Here is a 27,914-nt window from a genome sequence, read left to right on the forward strand (position 1 = left end):
TCTTCTTCCTTGACCTTCTCCCTAGATGGGAGAAGGGTTTCCCCTCTGGTCCATGGTTTCCATGGCGTGGGAGGGGCGAGAGCCCCTCCGAGATTGGATCTGTCTCTCTGTCTCTCTCTGTTTCTGCGTTCCAGATTCTGCCCTTTCACCGTTTCTTTTATAACCGAAGATCCGTAACTCCGATTGGATTGAAACCTCCGCCATGATTTTTTCCCTGAAAATTAGCTTTCTTGCGGCAAAAGAGTAGCAGCAACCGCCTTACGGGGTGCCCATGAGGGTCAGGGGCGTGCCCCCTGCCTCTTGGCCTCCTCGGGCACCGTCTCGCGTTGATTCTTCTTCCCAGATATCACAAATATTCCAAAAATATTCTTCGTCCGTTTTTATCCTGTTTGGACTCCATTTGATATGGGGTTTCCGCGAAACATAAAACATGCAACAAACAGGAACTGACACTGGGCACTGGATCAATATGTTAGTCCCAAAAATAGTATAAAAAGTTGCCAAAAGTATATGAAAGTTGTATAATATTGGCATGGAACAATCAAAAATTATAGATACGACGGAGACATATCAGCATCCCCAAGCTTAATTCCTGCTCGTCCTCGAGTAGGTAAATGATAAAAAGATAATTTTTGATGTGGAATGCTACCTAGCATAATCTTGATCATGTATCTAATCATGGCATGAATATTAAGACACGACTGATTAGTCTATCATTTGACATTAAGACAATCATACTTCAAGCATACTAACCAAGCAATTATGTCTTATCAAAATAACATAGCCAAAGATATCTCATCCCTACAAAATCATATAGTTTGGCCATGCTTCATTTCTGTCACACAAAATGCTCCCATCATGCACAACCCCGATGACAAGCCGAGCAATTGGTTCATACTTTTTAACGCGCTTCAGCTTTTTAACCCTCACGCAATACATGAGCGCAAGCCATGGACATAGCACTATGGGTGGAATAGAATTTGATGATGGAGGTTGTGTGGAGAAGACAAAAAAGGAGAAAGTCTCACATCGACGCGGCTAATCAACGGGCTATGGAGATGCCCATCAATTGATGTCAATGTGAGGAGTAGGGATTGCCATGCAATGGATGCACTAAGAGCTATAAGTGTATGAAAGCTCAAACTGGAAACTAAGTGGGTGTGCATCCAACTTGCTTGCTCATGAAGACCTCGGGCATTTGAGGAAGCCCGTCATCGGAATATACAAGCCAAGTTCTATAATGAAAATTCCCACTAGTATATGAAAGTGATAACTCAAGAGACTCTCTATATGATGAACATGGTGCTACTCTGAAGCACAAGTGTGGTAAAAGGATAGTAACATTGCCCTTTTTTTCTTTTTTTTCTTTTTGCGGGCTTCTTTGGTCCCCTTTTTTATTTAGGCTTCTTTGGCCTCTCGTTTTTTCTTGGGGCAATGCTCTAATAATGATGATTATCACACTTATATTTACTTACAACTCAATATTAGAACTCGATACTAGAACAAAGATATGACTCTATATGAATGCCTCCAGCGGTGCACCGGGATGTGCAATGATCTAGCATAGCAATGACATCAAAAAACGGAGAAGCCATGAAAACATCATGCTAGCTATCTTACGATCATGCAAAGCAATATGACAATAAATGCTCAAGTCATGTATATGATGATGATGGAAGTTGCATGGCAATATATCTCGGAATGGCTATGGAAATGCCATGATAGGTAGGTATGGTGGCTGTTTTGAGGAAGATATAATGAGGCTTATGTGTGATAGAGCGTATCGTATCACGGGGTTTGGATGTACCGGCGAAGTTTGCACCAACTCGCGAGGTTAGAAAGGGCAATGCATGGTACCGAAGAGGCTAGCAATGATGGAAGGGTGAGAGTCCGTATAATCCATGGACTCACATTAGTCATAAAGAACTCATATACTTATTGCAAAAGTTTATTAGCCCTCGAAGCAAAGTACTACTACACATGCCCCTAGGGGGATAGATTGGTAGGAAAAGACCATCGCTCGTCCCCGACCGCCACTCATAAGGAAAGCACTCAAAGAACACCCCATGCTTCAAATTTGTCACACAACGTTTACCATACGTGCATGCTACGGGACTTGCAAACCTCAACACAAGTATTTCTCAATTTCACAATTACTCAACTAGCACGACTCTAATATCACCACCTTTATATCGCAAAACTGTTGCAAGGAATCAAACATATCATATTCAGTGATCTACAAGTTTTATGTAGGATTTTATGACTAACCATGTGAATGACCAATTCGTGTCAACTCTCTAAATAGATATAAGTGAAGCAAGAGAGTTTAATTATTTCTACAAAAGATATGTCCACGCTCTAACAAATATAAGTGAAGCGAAAGAGCATTCTACAAATGGTGGTTTTCTAAGTGAAGAGAAACAGGCAATCCAAACTTCAAATGATATAAGCGAAGCACATGAAGCATTCTATAAAGCCATACTCAAAAGGTTTAAGTGGAGTGCAATGAGCATTCTATAAATCAACCAAGGACTATCTCATACCAGCATGGTGCATAAAAGAAAAAGTGAAAACTAAATGCAAAAGACGCTCCAAGATTTGCACATATCGCATGAACGAAACGAATCCGAAAACATACCGATATTTGTTGAAGAAAGATGGGATGCCTTCCGGGGCATCCCCAAGCTTGGACGCTTGAGTCTCCTTGAATATTTACTTGGGGTGCCTTGGGCATCCCCAAGCTTGAGCTCTTGCCTCTCCTCCTTCTCCTCACATCGAGACCTCCTCGAACTTCGAACACTTCATCCACACAAAAGTCAACAAAAAACTCGGTAAGATCCGTTAGTATAACAAATCAAATCACTACTCTAAGTACTATTGCAAACCAATTCATATTTTATTTTTGCATTATAGCTACTGTAATATAACTTTTCCATGGCTTAATCCACTGATAGAAATTGATAGTTTCATCAAAACAAGCAAACTATGCATCAAAAATAGAATCTGTCTAAAACAGAACAATCTATAATAATCTGAACATTCACCATACCTCTGGTACTCCAAAAATTCTACCAAAATTAGGAAAAATAAAAAAATTGTATAGAAATATATTGCAAAAAGTTTCAGAACCATTGACGTTCCAGTAAAAACTGTAAAATCGCGCACTACAGCCAAAGTTTCTGTCCTGCACCGTACAAACCAACAAGTAATCTAAAACATCCTAAAAGCAAACCTTGGCACATTATTTTTATAATACAATGGAATTGTACAAGGGGATAATTATTTTTGTTGAAAATTTTCTATAATCAAGATTCACAAAGTTTCCGTGAGCATGAACAAAGTTCAAGGAGCTCCCCCACTTCAACAATGCTTGTCTCTCTAACTTTCGCTTTTCTTTTTGAAAAAGTTTTAGGTTCCCCTCTTTATTTTTTTGTTTTTAAACTATATAAAAGCACACAACAGAAATAAATGACTCTCTAAAACTTCCGGGTTGTCTCCCTGGCAGCGCTTTCTGTAAAGCCATTAAGCTAGGCATATAGTGCTCAAGTAATGGATCCACCCGGATCCCAAGGTATATCAAAGCCAATTTTAATTAACAATGATTTGTAATTTAGTAGTGAGCACAAAGCAACATATATCATGTAATGACGAAGTCTAACTCTCTTCCTATGCATCGGCATGTCATACAAGAACAATTCATGCACATCAAGTAAAGGCCAATACATAGCATAAGCAGTTTCTTGCAATTTTATCGTGTGGGAAACATAGAGAGGTGGAGATATAGTTCCTCTCTCATAATAATTGCAAGTAGGAGCAGCAAGCACATGCATATTATATCTATCAAAATCATCATGTGTAATAGTAAAACGCAACCCATCAATATAATCCTTAATAAGGGTAAACTTCTCCGATATAGTGTAGTTGGGAGAATTCAAAAAGATAATAGGACTATCATGCGTGGGTGCAATAGCAACAATTTCATGTTTAACATAAGGAACTATAGCAAGTTCATCTCCATAAGCATAATTCATATTGGCATCTTGGCCACAAGCATAGCAAGCATCATCAAAAAGGGATATTTCAAAAGAATCAACGGGATCATAACAATCATAATAGCATTCATCCTTCAGTAAGCACGAAGGGAAATTAAACAATGTATGAGTTGAAGAGTTACTCTCATTAGAAGGTGGGCACGAGTGATCAATCCACTCTTCCTCCTTTTGTTCTTCGCTCTCCTCGTCATCTTTTTCATCCAATGAGCTCACAATGTCATTAATTTCTTCTTCCATAGACTCCTGCAAAATATTAGCCTCTTCTGACAGCGGGGGAGTCCTCAATATAAGGTTTAACATAGGCATTAGAAGCATAATTATCATAACAATATTCAAGTATGGCAAAATGTTCAGATTTGTAAAAAGTAGCATCATACTTTTCAATCAAAGAAGCAATTTCATAAGCACCCTTAAAAGCAACAAATTCTTCAATTCGTTGAACATCATAGTAATTATAAACACCCTTAGCATATGAAGATACAATTCCATTATCACTAAACTCACATTGGTAGGGAAGGTGTTTCTTAGGGTTTTCAGAACAACAAGTCACATCATAATTTCACATAAATTTCAAGCATAGCATTGCATACGATGGATTTGATCCAGTAAAAGTTTCCCTTTTGAGATAAGCGGTGTTGCACAAAACAAGCATGATCATCTAAAGATTTTCCCTCAACTAAGCTAGTTGGGGTTTCAGCACGAGCACATAGGGATCGAAGATGATCCAGGTAAAAAGCTTCAGGAGTGTGATAGATTTTGAGTGGTTCTTCAACCATTGGTGTAGCAGGTACTACTAATTTTTTTGGTATTTTGCGTTTCCTACCCATAACTAAAGATAGAAAACAACTTAGAACAGCAAATAAAAATTACTTAGTGATAAAGCAGACAAGCACACACGAGAATATTCACCCCACGCAATGACTTCCCGGCAACGGCGCTAGAAAAAGGTATTGATAACCCACAAGTATAGGGGATCAATTATAGCCTCTTTCGATAAGTAAGAGTGTCCAACCCAACGAGGAGATAAAGGTAGAACAAATATTCCCTCAAGTTCTATCGACCACCGATACAACTCTACGCACGCTTGACGTTCACTTTACCTAGAACAAGTATAAAACTAGAAGTACTTTGTAGGTGTTGTTGGATAGGTTTGCAAGATAATAAAGAGCACGTAAATAAAATCTAGGGGCTGTTTAGATAAAGAAGCAATAAAGTTAGTATAGCGAGTGTGGAAAAGTGGTGGTAGGAGTTGTAAAATTGTCCCTAAGCAATTGACTACTTTACTAGACCGATAGCAAGTTTTATGTGGGAGAGGCCACTGCTAGCATGTCATCCCTGACTTGGAATTCTATGCACTTATGGTTGGAACTATTAGCAAGCATCCGCAACTACTAACGTTCATTAAGGTAAAACCCAACCATAGCATTAAGATATATTGGTCCCCATCCAATCCTGTATGCATCAATTTCTATGCTAGGTTGAAGCTTCTGTCACTCTTGCCCTCCAATACATAGTCCTATCAACATACAACTAACCCTATGGTGTGATCCACGCGCGCGCTCATATGATGGGCACTAAAGGACAGCAACATAACCACAAGCAAATTAAATCAATCATAGTAATTCACCATTCACCGATAGGACAACAAAAATCTACTCAGACATCATAGGATGGTAACACATCATTGGATAATAATATGAAGCATAAAGCACCATGTTCAAGTAGAGGGTACAGCGGGTTGCGGGAGAGTGGACCGCTGTAGATAGATGGGGGAAGGTGATGGAGATGTTGGTGAAGATGACGGAGGTGTTGGTGAAGATCGCGGTGATGATGATGGCACCGGCGGCGTTCCGGCGCCACCGGAAGCGAGGGGGAGAGATCCCCCTCCTTCTTATTCTTCCTTGACCTTCTCCCTAGATGGGGGGAGTTTTCCCCTCTGGTCCATGGTCTCCATGGCGTGGGAGGGGCGAGAGCCCCTCCGAGATTGGATCTGTCTCTCTGTCTCTCTCTGTTTCTGCGTTCCAGATTCTGCCCTTTCACCATTTCTTTTATAACCGGAGATCCGTAACTCCGATTAAAGAGATGGAATATCTCCACCCATGTATACCTCACATTCAGCGAGAGAGATTAAGTGGTTTATGTGAGTCCACCAAATTTGGAGGTGAGGTAATCCACCACAAGATTAGAGAAATGAGTGAACCACAACATATTATACCACGCCGTCAAAGTGAGAGGAGTAGCGAGTTGTGTGAGTCCACCATCTGAGCTGGAGATGTTTACACACAATATCAAAGAGATGAGTGATCAACCAAATGAAGGGACAGAAGACTATTCAATTAGTAACCATTCACAAAGCTCTCTTTATTTGAAGTATGTGCAGATGCAAAAATCATACGTAGCTACCCTGCTACAGCGATGGGAGGATGAGATCCATGAGCAATTATGGCGCACGTGGAGTACCATCAAAGAAACATCATGTGGGGTAAGTGATCTTGAAAAGGGAATGGAAGTACTCGGTAAGGTAAAAGAAGAGAGAATATTCATCTTGAAGCACCCAGAGGTATGCACTTAAGAACTCTTGAAGCATTGGCGCGATGCAATCAGAGACAAGATGTTTGGTATATCATCAATACAACAACACCCTTTTGTTAATCTTTTAGAGAGTATAAAAGAGCCAACAAAACAGAAACTTGCACATCAATATTCAACTTTTACATTGCCAAGATATTTTGTATTGTCCTTGTGCTATTATCTTATAGACCGAAGGAAGTCGATGGCGACTTTTCTTCAAGAGAGGGAGGATGATATGAACATGGATGTGCCTGATTACAAGTTTCTACTCCATGGAAATGTTAGTTGGAAGGAATTGCTAAGCCGAACCAAGCATTTGAAGTTTGCAAAGGTGAAAGCTAAACTTAAGCATTTGATAAAATCTTTGCATTCCTTCTTGGTACTGGCCTATTTTATTTTATGTGATGACCAGCTAGAGTCGAGGACGACTCCTTCTCAAGCGAGGGAGGATGATGGAGATGAAAACCATTGAACCATTAGAGTCGAGGACGACTCCTTTTCAAGAGGGGGAGGATGATGAGAACATGACAACCATTTATACGTCCTTAGTCATCAAAGGAGAAATCATAATATTTCGTCTCAAACGAATACATTGCCAGGTGAACGCTAACTTAAGTTTATACTATAATCTTGAGCACATGGCTGCACTTTCACCTCCTTTGTTGTTGGTTGAACTCAGGTGCAATATCGAAGAAGGCCAAACACATTTCAGTCCGTGCAAAACAATGTTTTATGGCGAAGAAACAGTTAGGAGTTCATGAAGAAATGAGTTGTCTGCTGAAGAAACATTGTTCTGATTCTGACGGAACAATGTTTTGCACGAGTTTGGATATCCCAACTTGCGAAAGGTTTCCAGAACTCAACTTTGCTGCTGAAGGAAACATTGTTTGAGCCCAGTAAACAATGTTTGGTCGGGAACTGCCAACCACCTCCAACGAGAGTTGTCTAGAAGCTACCTCATTAAGTCACGAAGCTATTTAGTCAAACCAAAGCTGGTTCTCTTTCACACCTAAGCTGGTTCCCAAAGCTAGTTTGTTTTCACACCTATCCAGGGGGGTTGTCGCTATTATAAATAGGCTAGCTCTTCCCTTCGTTGGGGACTTTTGCCATTTCTATCAAAGACCAAAGACATAGACTCCTCCTGAGATTGGAGAGCTCTTGTTACCCTTATTCTCGTGATTCCTTAAGAAATTGCTCCTAATTCGTGCTCCACAACTAGATCGTGATGTGTGGGTTAGAGTTCGTGGTTTCCCTTGCGGATTGCACCTATCCCGTGCTCCATGACTTGAGCGTGGTTGTGTGGGGTAGTATTGTGGGTTGTGGATCGGCGAATGTTCGGATTGCAAGCTTCGGTGAGCCTCCGCCTCGTCGGGTCATAATCTCTTATTTTCCATTTTTGGCTCCTTGCAGCTAGTTATCCCCATCCAATTATCGATCATATGCCGTGAAGATTGGACCTCCCCTTGAACACCCCCTTCTCCGAAGACGGGGCCGCATCAGGAAGAAGCCCAAGTCTGGACCTAAGCCTAAAACTGAGTGCTTCTACTGCAAAGGGACTGGTCACCGGAAGCGGAACTGCCCCAAGTATTTGGCGGATAAGAAGGATGGCAAAGTGAAAGGTATATTTGATATACATGTTATTGATGTGTACCTTACTAATGCTCGTAGTTGCGCCTGTGTATTTGATACTGGTTCTGTTGCTCATATTTGCAACTCGAAACAGGGGCTACGGATTAAACGAAGATTGGCTAAGGACGTGGTGACGATGCGCGTCGGAAATGGTTCCAAGGTCGATGTGATCGCCATCGGCACGCTACCTCTACGTCTACCTTCGCGATTAGTTTTAGACCTGAATAATTGTTATTTGGTGCCAGCGTTGAGCATGAACATTATATCTGGATCTTGTTTGATGTGAGATGGTTATTCATTTAAATCAGAGAATAATGGTTGTTCTATTTATATGAGTAATATCTTTTATGGTCATGCACCCTTGATGAGTGGTCTATTTTGTTGAATCTCGATTGTAGTGATACACATATTCATAATATTGAAGCCAAAAGAAGCAAAGTTAATAATGATAGTGCAACTTATTTGTGGCACTGCCGTTTAGGTCATATTGGTGTAAAGCGCATGAAGAAACTCCATGCTGATGGGCTTTTGGAATCACTTGATTATGAATCACTTGATGCTTGCGAACCATGCCTCATGGGAAAGATGACTAAGACTCCGTTCTCCGGAACAATGGAGCGAGCCACTCACTTATTGGAAATATTACATATTGATGTATGCGGTCCGATGAGTGTTGAGGCTCGCGGCGGGCATCATTATTTCCTGAACTTCACAGATGATTTGAGCATATATGGGTATATCTACTTAATGAAACATAAGTCTGAAACATTTGAAAAGTTCAAAGAATTTCAGAGTGAAGTAGAAAATCATCGTAACAAGAAAATAAAGTTTCTACGATCTGATCGTGGAGGTGAATATTTGAGTTACGAGTTTGGTCTTCATTTGAAACAATTTGGAATAGTTTCGCAACCCACGCCACCTAGAACACCATAGTGTAATGGTGTGTCCGAACGTCGTAACCGTACTTTATTAGATATGGTGCGATCTATGATGTCTCATACCAATTTACCACTATCGTTTTGGGGTTATGCTTTAGAGACGGCTGCATTCACATTAAATAGGGCACCATCTAAATCCGTTGAGATGACACCATATGAACTGTGGTTTAGCAACAAACCTAAGCTATCATTTCTTAAAGTTTGGGGTTGTGATGCTTATGTGAAAAAGCTTCAACCTGATAAGCTCGAACCCAAATCGGAGAAATGTGTCTTCATAGGATACCCAAAAAACTATTGGGTACACCTTCTATCACAGATCCGAAGGCAAGATATTCGTTGCTAAGAATGGATCCTTTTTAGAGAAGGAGTTTCTCTCAAAAGAAGCGAGTGGGAGGAAAGTAGAACTTGATGAGGTAGTTGTACGTTCTCCCGAATTGGAAAATGGTTCATCACAGAAATCAGTTCCAGTGATGCCTACACCAATTAGTGAGGAAGTTAATGATGATGATCATGAAACTTCAGATCAAGTTACTACCGAACCTCGTAGGTCAACCAGAGTACGTTCCGCACCAGAGTGGTACGATAATCCTGTTCTGGAAGTCATGTTACTAGACCATGACGAGCCTACAAACTATGAGGAAGCGATGATGAGCCCAGATTCTGCAAAATGGCTTGAGGCTATGAAATCTGAGATGGGATCCATGTATGAGAACAAAGTGTGGACTTTGGTTGACTTTCCCGATGATCGGCAAGCCATAGAGAATAAATGGATCTTCAAGAAGAAGACTGATGCTGACGGTAATGTTACTGTCTACAAAGCTCGACTAGTTGCAAAAGGTTTTCAACAAGTTCAAGGAGTTGACTACGATGAGACCTTCTCACCTGTAGCGATGCTTAAGTCTGTCTGAATCATGTTAGCAATTTCCGCATTTTATGATTATGAAATTTGGCAAATGGATGTCAAAACTGCATTCCTTAATGGATATCTTAAAGAAGAGTTGTATATGATGCAACCAGAAGGTTTTGTCGATCCTAAAGGTGCTAACAAGGTGTGCAAGCTCCAGCTATCCATTTATGGACTGGTGCAAGCCTCTCGGAGTTGGGATATACGCTTTGATAGTGTGATCAAAGCATATGGTTTTATACAGACTTTTGGAGAAGCATGTATTTACAAGAAAGTGAGTGGGAGCTCTATAGCATTTTTAATATTATATGTGGATGACATATTATTGATTGGAAATAATACAGAATTTTTGGATAGCATAAAAGGATACTTGAATAAGAATTTTTCAATGAAAGACCTCGGTGAAGCTGCTTATATATTGGGCATCAAGATCTATAGAGATAGATCAAGACGCTTAATTGGACTTTCACAAAGCACATACCTTGATAAAGTTTTGAAGAAGTTCAAAATGGATCAGTCAAAGAAAGGGTTCTTGCTTGTGTTACAAGGTGTGAAGTTGAGTCAGACTCAATGCCCGACCACTGCAGATGATAGAGAGAAAATGAAAGTCATTCCCTATGCTTCAACTATAGGTTCTATCATGTATGCAATGATGTGTACCAGACTTGATGTGTGCCTTGCTATAAGTTTAGCAGGGAGGTACCAAAGTAATCCAGGAGTGGATCACTGGATGGCGGTCAAGAACATCCTGAAACACCTGAAAAGGACTAAGGATATGTTTCTCGTTTATGGAGGTGACAAAGAGCTTGTTGTAAATGGTTACGTCGATGCAAGCTTTGACACTGATCCAGATGACTCAAAGTCGCAAATCGGATACGTATTTATATTGAATGGTGGAGCTGTAAGTTGGTGCAGTTCCAAGCAGAGCGCCGTGGCGGGATCTACGTGGGCAGCGGAATACATAGCTGCTTCAGAAGCAGCAAATGAAGGAGTCTGGATGAAGGAGTTCGTATCCGATCTAGGTGTAATACCTAGTGCATCGGGTCCAATGACAATCTTTTGTGACAATACTGGAGCAATTGCCTTAGCGAAGGAATCCAGATTTCACAAGAGAACCAAACACATCAAGAGATGCTTCAGCTCCATCCACGATCAAGTCAAGGACTGAGACATAGTGATTTACAAGATACATACATATCTGAATGTTGCAGACCCGTTAACTAAGCCTCTTCCACGAGCAAAACATGATCAGCACCAAGACTCTGTGGGTGTTAGAATCATTACTATGTAATCTAGATTATTGACTCTAGTGCAAGTGGGACACTGAAGGAAATATGCCCTGGAGGCAATAATAAAGTTGTTATTTATATTTCCTTATATCATGATAAATATTTATTATTCATGCTAGAATTGTATTAACCGGAAACTTAGTACATGTGTGAATGCATAGACAAAACAGAGTGTCCCTAGTATGCCTTGATAACCCACAAGTATAGGGGATCACAACAGTTTTCGAGGGTAGAGTATTCAACCCAAATTTATAGATTCGACACAAGGGGAGCCAAAGAATATTTGAAGGTATTAGCAGCTGAGTTGTCAATTCAACCACACCTGGAGATTAATTATCTGCAGCAAAGTGATCAGTAGCAAACTAGTATGATAGTTTCGATAATGGTAGCAGCAGTAACGGTAACGGTAATAGTGATAGCAGTAATTTTGTAGCAAGTGTAACAGTGGTGATAGTAGTAGTAACACAGCAGAAACAATATAAATAAATTCGTAGGCATTGGATTGGTGACTTGTTGGATGATATTCATCATGTGACAGTTATAACCTAGGGCGATACTGCACTAGCTCCAGTTCATCGATATAATGTAGCCATGTATTCCGTAAATAGTCCTACGTACTTTATTAAAAGAACTTGCATGACATCTTTTGTCCTACCCTCCCGTGCCAGCGGGGTCCATATTGGAAACTAAGGGATATTAAGGCCTCCTTTTAATAGAGAACCGGAACAAAGCATTAACACATAGTGAATACATGAACTCCTCAAACTACGATCATCACCGAGAGTGGGCCCGGTTGTTGTCACTCTGGGGTTGTCGGAGCATAACCGTAGTAGGTGACTATAACTTGCAAGATCGGAACTAAAACATGGATATAATGATGAATTCATAAACGGTTCAGATCTGAGTTCATGGCACCCGGGCCCAAAGTGACAAGCATTAAGCATGGCAAAGTCATAGCAACATCAATCTAAGAACATAGTGGATACTAGGGATCAGGCCCTAACAAAACTAACTCGATTACATGATGAATCTCATCCAACTCCTCACTGACCAGCGAGCCTGCGAAGGAATTACTCACTCCCAGTGGGGAGCATCATGGAATTGGCGATGGAGAAGAGTTGGTGATGACGAAGAACGAAGACCCCCCCTCTCCGGAGCCCCAAATTGACTCCAGATCTGCCCTCCCGAGGAAGAACAGGGCTTGGCGGTGGCTCCGTCTCGTGGATCCTGATAATTCTTTCTCCCTGATTTTTTTCTCCGAAAGTAGGAATTTATAGTGTCAGGGTTGAGGTCTGCGGGGCCACCAGGTGGGTACAACCCACCTGGGCGTGCCAGGAGAGGGGGGCGCGCCCTGGTGGGTTGTGCCCACCCAGGGCCCCCTCTCCGGTAGGTCTTGGCTCCAGAAATTCTTATTATTGATATAAAAAATCCTCGCAAAGTTTCGTTCCATTCCGAGAACTTCTATTTCTGCACAAAGAGAACACCATGGTAGTTCTGCTAAAAACAGCGTCAGTCCGGGGTTAGTTTCATTCAAATCATGCAAATTAGAGTCCAAAACAAGAGGAAAAAGCATGAGAAAAAGTAGATACATTGGAGACGTATCAACTCCCCCAAGCTTAAACCTTTGCTTGTCCTCAAGCAGTTCAGTTGATAAACTGAAAGTGAGAAAGAAAAACTTTTACGAACTCTTTTGCTCTAGTTTGCATAAATAAGCTTAAACAACACCCAGGTTTTTAGCCAACATTATAACTAACCATGTCAACAATAACTCTTAAAGATTATAATGATTCATATCAATGACATAATTAGCTAGCGAGCAATAATAAGATATCTCAAACGGCAACACGTTGTCAAGACAACCTTGATATAATATGACAATAGTGGTATCTCGCTAGCCCTTTCTGAGACCTCAAAATATAAATGCAGAGCACCTTCAAAGTTCAAGTAGCGACTAAACATTTTAAATCATGGTAGAAAAGATCCAGTCATGATGCACCCAACATTAGCTACACACAATGCATAAATCATGACAGTTGTGCTCTACTCAGTTTCTGGCGCTTGTTTTAGAAGGTGGTGACACAACATAAAAGTAAATAGATAGTCCCTTCGCAGAGGGAAGCAGTGATTTGCAGAGGTGCCAGAGCTCAGTTTTTAAAACGGAGATAAATGATATTTTGAGACATGCACCCTTCTTATTCACTTCACGACCATCAGTTATCAACATCTTCCATGCTAAGCACGCTAGTGGCGGTTCCCAAGTGATAAAAGTAAAGGTTTTGACTCCATTGGGAGTTTTTGTTTGATTATTTCATAGATGAACTCTTTTTCATGTTTGCAGTTTGGGACTGGGCATCCCTATTACCGCCCATTTTCTCATGCGATGACGACTGAATAAACACTCGACCTGAGAATAACCCGCTTAGCATGGAAGATATCGACCACCTCTTGTCATTCCATGAACGATCCAAGCACACAAAAGGATAATTTTTAGAAGTTTTTAGAGGTGGCACATGCAAATTTACTTAGGACGGCAGGGTAATACCGTATATAGGTAGGTATGGTGGACTCATCTGGAATAACTTTGGGTTCAAGGTTTTTGATGTACAAGCAGAATTCCCACTTAGTACATGCGAAGGCTAGCAATTAAGATTGAGAAGCGGCCAGCTAGAGAGCAACAACGATCATAACCATGCATTATGCATAAGTAACATTGGACACTAGCATGAGTAGGATATGAACACCATGAACATAAATATTATAAAGGCTATGTTGGTTTTGATTCAACTACATGCATGAACATGTACCAAGTCAAGCCACTCGAACATTCAGAGGAGGATACCATATCATCATACTACATCACAATCATGTTAACGCTATGTTGATATCCAAGATAAATTATTATCAACTCCCAGCTACTTATGCATGGAATGAGAAACTATAATCTCTAATTGTCATTGCAAACATGCTTAATCATAATGGGCTGAAGCATGGATACTAGGTTAAACATATTTACACAGAGAGAGCAAGTCGAGTTCATACCCGTTTCTCTCTGCCACGACCAGCTCATCGAATATCGTCATTATTGCCTTTCACTTGCACGACCGAATGACATGGAAATAATAATAGTGCAAGAGTGCCATGGACTAAGCTGTAATCTGCAAACATTTTATTCAACAGGAGAAGACAAGCTAAAATGGGCTCTTTATTAGTTTAACATTTATTCATATGAGATCCACTCAACATTTTCATCGTGGTCTTCTCCTCGGTAAGACTCGAATAAAAAGAAAAGAAATTCAGAGAAACACACTGAAATATTTTTGGAGTTTTTTGTTTTGTTCAACAAGCAAATAGAAAGCAAAAATGAGAAAAACTATTTACACGGGAAAGCTCCCAACAAGCAAAAGAAGAACAAGGAAATCTTTTTGGTTTTCTTTTTAGTATTACTACTAAGCATGCATAGAAAGTAAATTACTACAACTATTTTTTTTCTTAAAGTTTTTCAAACACACAAGAAGAAAGCAAGAAAATAAATCTAAGCATGGATGATACAATGAAAAAGTGTGAGCACCGACAAATAGAATGATATGTAGACATGAATGTAATGTCGGTGAGAAACACATACTCCCCCAAGCTTAGGCTTTTGGCCTAAGTTGGTAATTGATTAGTAGCCTGGAGGGTAGTAGTTGGCGTGGTAGCTCACGGAGGCTCTCGGTGCGGATGCCTCGGCCTGCCGTGCTACCACCATTGCTGCATTATGAGCTCGGGCCTCGCTCTCAAGAACAAAATATCTCCCCTTGTTGTGATAGTCAAAAAGAGCAGGCGCAGGCAAATATGTGTCCACAATAGACTTTTGGTTAAACATTAGATTGTAAGTGAAATTATCAACCTTTCCCTTAAGGATCTTGTGTTCTTTCAAAGTGTCAAAATCTAAATACCGTGTGGGTAGGATAGGATCAAAGGGCAAAGGTGAAACACCCAGCTCTCGTGCTAAACGCGTGGCATAAAATCCACCATAGAACCAGCCACTATTAGCGTTATGCTGAAGTCTACGTGCAACAGTCGTCCCAAGTTCATAATTCCTTTCACCGGTGAGAGCGGCGTGAATGAGGCTCAAGTCTGGCGCACAAAGTATGCTACAGTCTTGCTTGCCTACTATACATTTCCCGTTAAATAATGCAAGGTACTGAATTGCGGGAAAGTGAATGCTCTTTATTCTTCCTTGTCTCACTCCCCTACCTTCACCGTAACAAAGGCTAGTCAAGAAAGACTCAAACTCAGCCTTTGATGGCTCATCAAGCCAACCCCAAAATGGAAGTTTGCAATGGTAAGCAAAATTCTCTAGTGGAATAGTAAATGGTTTATCATAAAGCATCAAAGACACCCTAGACTCACGTGGAAAATATTTAAATCCTTTGACAAATGATTCAGTGAGAAGTTGGTGTTGTTCACACTTATCTGAAAGGTAGGGACCGAGCACGGCATTGTGAACATATTGCTCAAATTCCTCCTTAGTGCCCACACGCACCATATATTCGTCGCAAGGCCATAAGCATGTTTTGGCCGTGGCATCTCGCGTGGAACTTTCACTCGGTTCAACATAAGACCGACGAGCAGAACTGTCACTAGAAGATGCCCCCAAGGATCGTCTCCTCGAAGAACTCCTTCCAAATAGGTTCATCATGTCCGCGTACAATTTTCTGAAAATAAAAATTTTGGGGTGGCAAAAATTTGCCAACAAAACTTCACAAAATAGATAGCAACTACTCATACGGATATATAGAGGCCATAGCAAGCATTCAAACTACTTAGAACACTAAGAATTCAACATGCAAGCACATCTACAGCAGCACCAAGAGTAACTAATTATTCAAAGTATAAACCACTAAAACAAAAACTAATTGGACAAATGGTGGAGTCACATACCAAGCAACAATCCCTCGAAACAGTTTCGGAACCGGAGCTTCGAGCAAAGAGATTGAAATCCGCGGGTTTGAGCTCAAGAACACGGGAGAGAGAGCAATGGGGATTTTTTTTCTGGAGGTGAGTGATGATGTGAGCTAAAGAGATAAGTGAGGGGGGCCACGTGGGGACCACAACCCACCAGGGCGCGCCTGGGGGTCCTGGCGCGCCCATGTGGGTTGTGCCCACCTGGTGCACCTCCCTCTGGTATAATTTGCACCAAAAATTCATAAATATTCAGAAAAAAAATCATATAAAATTTTCAGGGCATTCTGAGAACTTTTATTTTTGGGTCATTTTTTATTGCATGGAAAATTCAGAAAATAGACAAAACATGGCATTTTATTTTATTTAACTAATAAAAATAGAAAACAAAAAGTGGGGATAGAAGGTAGTTCTTACTAAATTCATCAACTCCATACCGCTCAAAAATGATTCATTAATAAGGTTGATCAGGTCTTATTAACAACCACTTTCGATTAGCATGAAACCAAAGAACTTTCGTAAATCACTAAGTTACCTCAATGGGGATATGCATTTCCCCAACAATAAGCATTTCATATTTCTTTTTGACAGTAGCTAGAGGTATTTGAAAACTTCCAATAGTGATTGTCGGAGATTTTTCAATAACACTAATACCATTCACTTGGAATTGTTTCTTCAGAAAGTGCACCGTATGCTCATTAGCATTGATATGAAAAGTGACCTTGCTTTTATTGCAATCAATAACAGCCCCTGCAGTGTTCAAGAAGGGTCTACCAAGGATAATCGACATGTTGTCATCCTCGGGCATCTCAAGTATAACAAAGTCAGTCAAAATAGTAACATTAGCAACAACAACAGGCACATCCTCACAGATACCGATAGGTATGGCAGTTGATCTGTCAGCCATTTGCAAAGATATTTTAGTAGGTGTGAGTTTATTCAAGTCAAGTCTTTTATATAAAGAGAAAGGCATAACACTAACACCAGCTCCTAAATCACACAAAGAAGTTTTCACATAATTCTTTTTGATAGAGCAAGGTATAGTTGGTATTCCCGGATCTCCAAGTTTTTTAGGTACTCCATCTTTGAAAGTATAATTACCAAGCATAGTGGAGATTCAGCTTCCGGTATTTTTCTCTTATTTGTGATGATGTCTTTCATGTATTTTGCATAAGGAGGCACTTTCAAGATATGAGTCAAGTGAGTACGCAAAAAGACTGGCCCCAGCATTTCAGCAAAGCGTTCAAATTCTTCATCATCTTTCTTTTTAGTTGACTTGTGTGGAAAAGGCATAGGTTTTTGAACCCACGGTTCTCTTTCTTTACCGTGTTTCCTAGCCACAAAGTCTCTTTTATCATACCTTTTTATTCTTAGGTTGTGGGTTATCAAGATCAATAGGTGGTTCTATCTAAACATCATCGTCTGGTTCTTTTTCATTATTTGGTTGAGTGTCTTCATGAACCTCATCATTGTCTTTTTCACTATCACTAGGTGAGTGTTCATTACCACATTGAGTTCCAGCATCAGAGATAGAAGTTTCATTATCATTATCAGGAGGTTTTTCTATTTCAGGTACACTAGAAGTATGCAAAGTCCTATCATTTTTCTTTTTCTTTCTAGAAGGACTAGGTGCACTAGTGTTAGCTCTTTGTGAATCTTGTTCAATTCTTTTTGGGTGTCCCTCAGGATAAAGTGGTTCCCGTGTCATTTTACCTCCTCTAGTTGCAACTCTAACAGCAAAGTCATGCATACTATGATTCATTTCATCAAGTAATTCTCTCTGTGATTTGGCAACTTGTTCTAGTTGAGTTTGAACCATAGAAGCATGTTTTCCAACACCTCTAACATCATTTGCGATTCTAAATAACAAGTCACTCAAGCGAGTAATCATATCATAATTATATTTCAATTGTTTCATAACATTTGCATTGAAGTGATCTTGTTTTCTAATGTAGTTTTGAAACTCATACATGCATTGACTAGGATGCATATTGTGAGGATTATCATTTTCATTGAACTTCATAAGAGAATTTACCTCTACCACCTTAGGAAGTGGTGGTGTATTAAGCCCATATATTTCTTCAATAGGAGATAGATTTTTAACATCCTCAACTTTAATACGTTTTTCCTTCATAGATTTCTTTGCCTCTTGCATATCTTCAGGACTGAGATATAATATACACCTCTTCTTCGGAGTGGGTTTTAGCCGGTGGTTCTAGAAGAGTCCAATCATCATAATTTTTCAATATGTTATTCAATAGTTCTTCAGCTTGTCCAATAGTTCGTTCCCTGAAAACACAACCAGCACAACTATCTAGGAAGTCCCTAGAAGCATCGGTTAGTCCATTATAGAAGATATGAAGTATTTCATTTTTCTTGAGAGGATGATCAGGCAAAGCATTAAGTAACTGGCAAAGCCTCCCCCAAGCTTGTGGGAGACTCTCTTCTTTAGTTTGCACAAAGTTAAATATTTCCTGTAAGGCAGCTTGTTTCTTATGGGCAGGAAAATATTTTTCAGAGAAGTAGTAAATCATATCCTGGGGACTACGCACACAACCAGGGGTAAGAGTATTGTACCAAGCTTTAGCATCACCCTTTAATGAGAAAGGAAATAATTTGAGAATAAAGTAATAGCGAGTCTTCTCATCATGAGTAAAAAGGGTGGCTATATCATTCAACTTAGTAAGATGTGCCACAACAGTTTCAGCTTCATAACCATGGAAAGGATCAGATTCAACCAAAGTAATTAACTCTGGGTCGACAGAGAATTCATAATCCTTATCATCAATAAGAATAGGTGAAGTAGCAAACTTAGGATCACACTTCATTCTAGCATTCAGAGATTTTTCTTTATACTTGTGTAATAATTTCTCTAGATCATCTCTATCATTGCAAGCAAGAATATATCTAGTTGTTTCTTCACTCATAACATAACCTTCCGGTACCTTAGGCAATTCATATCTAGGAAGGTTAGTTCTAGCAGGTGTCTCAGGAGATTCAGTTTCAAGCTCATCATCAGATTCAACAACATCATGTTGTATTACTCTAGCAATTTGTTCATCAAGAAAATCACCAAGTGGCACATCATCATTATCAAGCAATGTATTAGCATCATCATAAGCATCATTCATAGTAGAAGTAGTATCATCAATAACTTGCGACATATCAGAATTGATAGCATGTGGTGGTGTTGCAAGTTTACTCATAACAGAAGGTGAATCTAAAGCAGAACGAGATGGCGGTTTCTTACCTCCCCTCGTACTTGAGGGGAATATCTTAGTCTTAGGATCCTTCAGATTCTTCATAGTGATAATATGATAATAATTCCAAGTGACTCAACAAATATAGCTATTCTCCCCGGCAACAGCGCCAGAAAATGGTCTTGATAACCCACAAGTATAGGGGATCGCAACAGTTTTTGAGGGTAGAGTATTCAACCCAAATTTATAGATTCGACACAAGGGGAGCCAAAGAATATTTGAAGGTATTAGCAGCTGAGTTGTCAATTCAACCACACCTGGAGATTAATTATCTACAGCAAAGTGATCAGTAGCAAAGTAGTATGATAGTTTTGATAATGGTAGCAGCAGTAATGGTAACGGTAACAGTGATAGCAGTAATTTTGTAGCAAGTGTAACAGTGATGATAGCAGTAGTAACGCAACCGAATCAACATAAATAAATTGGTAGGCATTGGATCGTTGACTTGTTGGATGATATTCATCATGTGACAGTTATAACCTAGGGCGATACGGCACTAGCTCCAGTTCATTGATATAATGTAGGCATGTATTCCGTAAATAGTCATACGTGCTTTATTAAAAGAACTTGCATGACATCTTTTGTCCTACCCTCCCGCGGCAGCGGGGTCCATATTGGAAACTAAGGTGTGACGCCCCCGATTCAATCGTACACTAATCATGCACGCAAATGTGTACAATCAAGACCAGGGACTCACAGAAAGATATCACAACACAACTCTACAACATAAATAAGTCATACAAGCATCATAATACAAGCCAGGGGCCTCGAGGGCTTGAATACAAGTGCTCGATCATAGACGAGTCAGCGGAAGCAACAATATCTGAGTACAGACATAAGTTAAACAAGTTTGCCTTAAGAAGGCTAGCACAAACTGGGATACAGATCAAAAGAGGCGCAGGCCTCCTGCCTGGGATCCTCCTAACTACTCCTGGTCGTCGTCAGCGGGCTGCACGTAGTAGTAGGCACCTCCGGTGAAGTAGGAGTCATCGTCGACGGTGGCGTCTAGCTCCTGGGCTCCAGCATCTGGTTGCGACAACTAGGTAGAAAGGAAAGGGGGAAAAGAGGGAGAAAAGCAACCGTGAGTACTCATCCAAAGTACTCGCAAGCAAGGAGCTACACTACATATGCATGGGTATATGTGTAAAGGGCCATATCAGTGGACTGAACTGCAGAATGCCAGAATAAGGGGGGGATAGCTAGTCCTGTCGAAGACTACGCTTCTGACAGCCTCCATCTTGCAGCATGTAGAAGAGACTAGATTGAAGTCCTCCAAGTAGCATCGCATAGCATAATCCTACCCGGCGATCCCCTCCTCGTCGCCCTGTTAGAGAGCGATCACCGGGTTGTATCTGGCACTTGGAAGGGTGTGTTTTATTAAGTATCCGGTTCTAGTTGTCATAAGGTCAAGGTACAACTTCGGGTCGTCCTTTTACCGAGGGACACGGCTATTCGAATAGATAAACTTCCCTGCAGGGGTGCACCACATAACCCAACACGCTCGATCCCATTTGGCCGGACACACTTTCCTGGGTCATGCCCCGCCTCGGAAGATTAACACGTTGCAGCCCCACCTAGGCACAACAGAGAGGTCAGCATGCCGGTCTAAATCCTATGCGCGCAGGGGTCTGGGCCCATCGCCCATTGCACACCTGCACGTTGCGTACGCGGCCGGAAGCAGACCTAGCCTAGTGGCGTTCCAGTCCAATCCGGTGCGCGCCGCTCAGTCGCTGACGTCACGAAGGCTTTGGCTGATACCACGACGTCGAGTGCCCATAACTGTTCCCGCGTAGTTGGTTAGTGCGTATAGACCAAATGGCCAGACTCAGATCAAATACCAAGAAATCGTTAAGCGTGTTATTTTGAAGTAACCGCGGTCGCCGTCCAGGGCCAGGCCCACCTCTCACCTAGGCGGTCTCAACCTGCCCTGTCGCTCCGCCACAAAGATCCACTCGCGGGTACTCCTACGAGCCGACCCGACTTTAGTCACCACAGGTGTCATGTATAGAGTATATAAGTATATACCCGTGATCACCGCCCAAGTGATCACGGCCCGATAGTATAGCACAGCAGACGGACAAGAATGTAGGGCCACTGATGGAAAACTAGCATCCTATACTAAGCATGTAGGATTGCAGGTAAAAGTAACCACAATAGTAGCAAGGATAGGCTATGCATCAGGATAGGATTAACGGAAAGCAGTAACATGCTACACTACTCTAATGCAAGCAGTATAGAGAAGAATAGGCGATATATGGTGATCAAGGGGGGGGGGCTTGCCTGATTGCTTTGGCAAGACGGAGGGGTCGTCAATAGCGTAGTCGGTTGGGGCACGAGCAGCGACGTCAGTCTCGTAGTCTACCGGAGAAAAGAGGGGGAAGAAACCATGAATACAATGCAAACAGATGCATAACGATGCATGACATGACAAAGCGTGAGGCTAGGTGTGCCTAAACACGGTACTAGGTGATACCGGCGAAGGGGGGAAACATCCGGGAAAGTATTCCCGATGTTTCGCGTTTTCGGAAAGATGGACCGGAGGTGAAATGTTGCAGGTTCACTATGCTAGGGACGTGTGGTGAATGAACGGGCAGCGTATCTGGATTCGTCTCGTCGTTCTGAGCAACTTTCATGTAGAAAAGTATTTTCATCCGTGTTACGGATTATTTTATATGATTTTTCAAAGATTAAACCATTTTCTAAAATTATTTTTATTAACAGAAATCTATTAATGCGTCAGCAATGCATCAGCATGACGTCAGCAGTCAGCTGACCCGTTTGACTAGTCAAACTAACCAATGGGTCCCACCTGTCATAGACAGTGGCCTTAACAGAGTTTAATTCCAATTAATCTAACTAATTAGATAACATGGGCCCACTGTCAGTGAGTAATCAATTTAAATTTAATTAAATTAAGTAATTTAATTAGTGTTAGGGGCGAGGCCCACCAGTCAGTGGCACTGGGCTGCCCAGTCAGCACATTGACTGGGTCAACCCAGTCAACGGGGCCCCCATGGCCTACTGGCAGTGACCCAGGGGTGGGGCCCGCCTAGCCACGTCGGCGGACGGCGCCGGAACGACGCCGGCGAGGCCAAACGCGGCGGCGCGGCTCGGGAGGTGGCCGGAAAACACCTATAGGGCACCGTTCGTGGAGTTTTTTGCGCGTTCGAAAGCTACGGTTGCGCCGCGTCCAACGGTGGTGGTTGTGGCGGCAGGGGTGACCGGAATCGAGCGCGGCGAGCTCATCGGTGGACGACCGGAGTCGGACGCGAGAGGAAACGGCGACACAACACGCTAGCGAGCGAACTGAGAGGCTAGGCGAGACATGCGTTAGGTGGCGAATGCAACGGGCGCTGGCCCGTGACCATTTGGTCACCGGAGGCACGCCGGCGACGAGCGCAGGCGGCAGCGCGTTCGGGCGCTCAACGAAGGCTATGCTAGGAGGCACGTGCGCGGGCTCATTGGGCTCCTGGGAGCTCCAGGAGTTCGGCTACGAGCTCGGACGCGAGCTCGGGCCACGGTGGCCACGACGGCGAGGTGATCTGCGGCGGCGAGCTCAAAGCAACGGCGATGAGCTAGCTAGGGAGACTCACGCAGTGCGAGGAGAATAATGGAGGGAGGGAGGGAGGAGCTCACCGAGCGGCTACGAAAAGCCTGCGACAGCTTAGGAGCGCAGAGGTGGCCGGAGACGACGGTGGTCACCGGCGACAGAGAAGACGGGGACGAGCTCGATCCCGACCATGCGGTGCTCCTCGAGCTCGATGGCGAGGCGTAGACAAGGTAGAGGACGACGGCGGACGCCTACGGCATGTCGGGGGTGCAGGGCGATGACGGTGGCCGCGGGAACGACGGAGAATGGCGGCGAGCACGCTCGGGCAGTGGGGATCGAAGGGGAGAGGGAGGTGGATCTGAGGGGGGAGACGCAGAGGCCGAGAGGGAGAGCGGGGGCGAGTGGGAGAGGGGACCGAGGAGGCGGGGGCCGCTGGCGACCTTATCCTCCCCGGCGTCGGTGCTGGCGAGGTGGTCGGGCGGGAGCGCGCCCCTGTTCCGACCCGGGTCGGGGGAACAGGGGAAGGAGGCGAGGCAGAAGGGCTGGGCCGGCGGTTGGCCAGCTGGGCCAGGTGGGCTTGTGAGCTGGGCCGCCTGGTCTAGTGAGGGGGGGTTCTTTTTCTCTTCTTTTCTTTTCTTTTCTGTTTATTTCACTTTAAAATACTTAGGCACTTTCTAAAAAATGTTTTCTCCACAATAATTACGAGTGCAACATTTGGCACCCACCGAACATTTTTGTTTTGACTTTTGAAAACTTTGGGTGTTTGTCACTAATTCCTTTTTTTGAATTTGAAATGTTTTGAACTAACACTTGATTAGCAACAGTAACAGAGATGACATGGCATCATCAGGAGAGTTTTACTGTAGCCTAATTATCCAGGCATTACATAAGGGATATTAAGGCCTCCTTTTAATAGAGAACCGGAACAAAGAATTAACACATAGTGAATACATGAACTCCTCAAACTACGGTCATCACCGAGAGTGGGCCCGGTTGTTGTCACTCCGGGGTTGTCGGATCATAACCGTAGTAGGTGACTATAACTTGCAAGATCGGATCTAAAACATGGATATAATGATGAATTTATAAACGGTTCAGATCTGAGTTCATGGCACCCGGGCCCAAAGTGACAAGCATTAAGCATGCCAAAGTCATAGCAACATCAATCTAAGAACATAGTGGATACTAGGGATCAGGCCCTAACAAAACTAACTCGATTACATGATGAATCTCATCCAACTCCTCACCGACCAGCGAGCCTGCGAAGGAATTACTCACTCCCGGTGGGGAGCATCATGGAATTGGTGATGGAGAAGGGTCGGTGATGATGAAGAACGAAGATCCCCCTCTCCGGAGCCCCAAACGGACTCCAGATCTGCCCTCCCGAGGAAGAACAGGGCTTGGCGGTGGCTCCGTCTCATGGATCGCGATAATTCTTTCTCCCTAATTTTTTTCTCCGAAAATAGGAATTTATAGTGTCAGGGTTGAGGTCTGCGGGGCCTCCAGGTGGGTACAACCCACCTGGGCGCGCCAGGAGAGGGGGCGCGCCCTGGTGGGTTGTGCCCACCCAGGGGCCCCTCTCCGGTAGGTCTTGGCTCCAGAAATTCTTATTATTCATATAAAAAATCCTCGCAAAGTTTTGTTCCATTCCGAGAACTTTTATTTCTGCACAAAAACAACACCATGGTAGTTCTGCTGAAAACAGCATCAGTCCAGGGTTAGTTTCATTCAAATCATGCAAATTAGAGTCCAAAACAAGAGGAAAAGCATGATAAAAAGTAGATACGTTGGAGACGTATCATGCCTCTACTTGACTAGCTCGTTAATTAAAGATGGTTAAGTTTCCTAACCATAGACATGTGTTGTCATTTGATGAACGGGATCACATCATTAGAGAATGATGTGATGGACAAGACCCATCCGTTAGGTTAGCATAATGATCGTTAAGTTTTATTGCTATTGCTTTCTTCATAACTTATACATATTCCTCTGAGTATGGGATTATGCAACTCCAGAATACCGAAGGAACACCTTGTGTGCTATCAAACGTCACAACGTAACTGGATGATTATAAATATGCTCTACAGGTGTCTCCGAAGGTGTTTGTTGGGTTGGCATAGATAAAGATTAGGATTTGTCACTCCGAGTATCGGAGAGGTATCTCTGGGCCCTCTCGGTAATGCACATCACTATAAGCCTTGCAAGCAATGTGACTAAGTTAGTTACGGGATGATGCATCGGAACGAGTAAAGAGACTTGCCAATAATGAGATTGAACTAGGTATGATGATACCAATGATCGAATCTCGGGCAAGTAACATACCGATGATAAAGGGAATAACGTATGTTGTTATTGCGGTTTGACCGATAAAAATCTTCGTAGAATATGTAGGAACCAATATGAGCATCCAGGTTCGGCTATTGGTTATTGACCGGAGATGTGTCTCGGTCATGTCTACATAGTTCTCGAACCCGTAGGGTCCGCACGCTTATCGTTCGATGACGATTTGTATTATGAGTTATGTGTTTTGGTGACCGAAGTATGTTCGGAGTCCCGGATGATATCACGGACATGACGAGGAGTCTCGAAATGGTCGAGGGGTAAAGATTCATATATTGGAAGGTAGTATTCGGACATCGGAATGGTTTCGAGTGGTTCGGGTATTTTACTGGAGTACCGAGGGGTTACCGGAACCCCCGGAGGAAGTATTGGGCCTTCATGGGCCTTAGTGGAGAGAGAGGGGAGGCCGCAAGGGGTGGTCGCGCCCCCTCCCCCATGGGAGTCCGAATTGGACTAGGGGAGGGGGCGGCGCCCCCCTTTCCCTCTCCCTCTCCCTCTCCTTCCTTTTCCCCTCCGGTAAGAAAGGAAGGGGGGAATCCTACTAGGAGTGGAGTCCTAGTAGGACCCCCCCATGGCGCGCGCCTCCTGGCCGGCCGCCTCCTCCTCCCCTCCTTTATATTCGAGGGCAGGGGGCACCCCGTAGCACATCAATTATTCTCTTAGCCGTGTGCGGTGCCCCCTCCACGGTTTACTCCTCCGGTCATAGCGTCGTAGTGCTTAGGTGAAGCCCTACGCGGATCACATCACCATCACCATCACCACGCCGCCGTGCTGACATAACTCTCCCTCGACCCTGTGCTGGATCAAGAGTTCGAGGGACGTCATCGAGCTGAACGTGTGCTGAACTCGGAGGTGCCGTACTTTGGTACTAGATCGGTTGGATCGTGAAGATGTTCGACTACATCAACCGCGTTAATCTAACGCTTCCGCTTTCGGTCTATGAGGGTATGTGGACACACTCTCCCCCTCTCGTTGCTATGCATCTCCTAGATAGATCTTGCATGATCGTAGGAATTTTTTTTGAAATTGCATTCTACGTTCCCCAACAAGTACGGCGGTAGCATTATAAGATGATCCATTTACAAGATTTCAAGGTATAATTTTTCTCCCCGAGTATGCACCGTTGCGACAATTCGTTGTGTTGAGACACCACATGATGATCGGGTGTGATAGACTCTACGTTCACATACAACGGGTGCAAGACAGTTTTTCACATGCGGAATACTTGGGTTAAACTTGACAAGCCTAGCATGTACAGACATGGCCTTGGAACACTGGAGAGCGAAAGGTCGAGCGTGAATCATATAGTAGATATGATCAACATAGAGATGTTCACCATTGATGACTACTCCATCTCACGTGATGATCGGACATGGTTTAGTTGATTTGGATCACATATCATTTACATGACTTGAGGGATGTCTATCTAAGTGGGAGTTCTTAAGTAATTTGATTAAATTAACTTTAATTTATCATGAACTTAGTCCTGATAGTATTTGCAAATTATGTTGTAGATCAATAGCTCGCGTTGTAGCTCCCCTATGTTTTTGATATATTCCTAGAGAAAACTAAGTTGAAAGATGATGGTAGCAATAATGCGGACTGGGTCCATGACCTGAGGATTATCCTGATTGCTGAACAGAAGTATTATGTCCTTGATGCACCGCTAGGTGACAAACCTGTTGCAGGAGCAGATGCAAACGTTATGAACGCTTTGCAAGCTCGATATGATGACTACTTGATAGTTTAGTGCGCCATGCTTTACGGTTTAGAACTGGGACTTCAAAAGTGTTTTGAACGCCACAGAGCATATGAGATGTTCCAAGAGGTGAAATTGGTATTTCAGACTCATGCCCGTGTCGAGAGGTATGAGACCTCTGACAAGTACTTTGCCTACAAGATGGAGGAGAATGGCTCAGCCAGTGAGCATGTGCTCAGAATGTCTGGGTACTACAATCACTTGAATCAAGTGGGAGTTAATCTTCCAGATAAGATCGTGATTGACAGAATTCTCTAGTCACTATCACCAAGCTACTAGAACTTCGTGATGAACTATAATATGCAAGGGATGACGAAAACAATTTTCGTGCTCTTCGCGATTGTCAGGGATATACCCCGCGGCGTAACCCGGCACGAAGTATAACCCGGCCGGACTTGGCGACTCACTGGTAACCCGGTGAGCGGGATAGACGGATGACAAGGCCTAAGCCCAGAAGGCCGGTTCATACTATGGTGGGCCGGTTTACAAGGAAAGGCATAAGGAATATTCCCTTATAAAGGAAGCAAGACTAGGACCCCACTTGTAATAGAGTAATCCTAATCCTACTAGGACTAGTCATGTAACCCGCGCCTTCAACATATATAAGGAGGGGCAGGGCTCCCCAAAGAGAGAGGAGAAAGAGGAAAGAATCTTAGGGCTAGACATAACTAGGAGAGC

The sequence above is a fragment of the Aegilops tauschii genome, chromosome 7 (genome assembly GCF_002575655.3).
Source record: "Aegilops tauschii subsp. strangulata cultivar AL8/78 chromosome 7, Aet v6.0, whole genome shotgun sequence".
NCBI lineage: Eukaryota > Viridiplantae > Streptophyta > Magnoliopsida > Poales > Poaceae > Aegilops > Aegilops tauschii.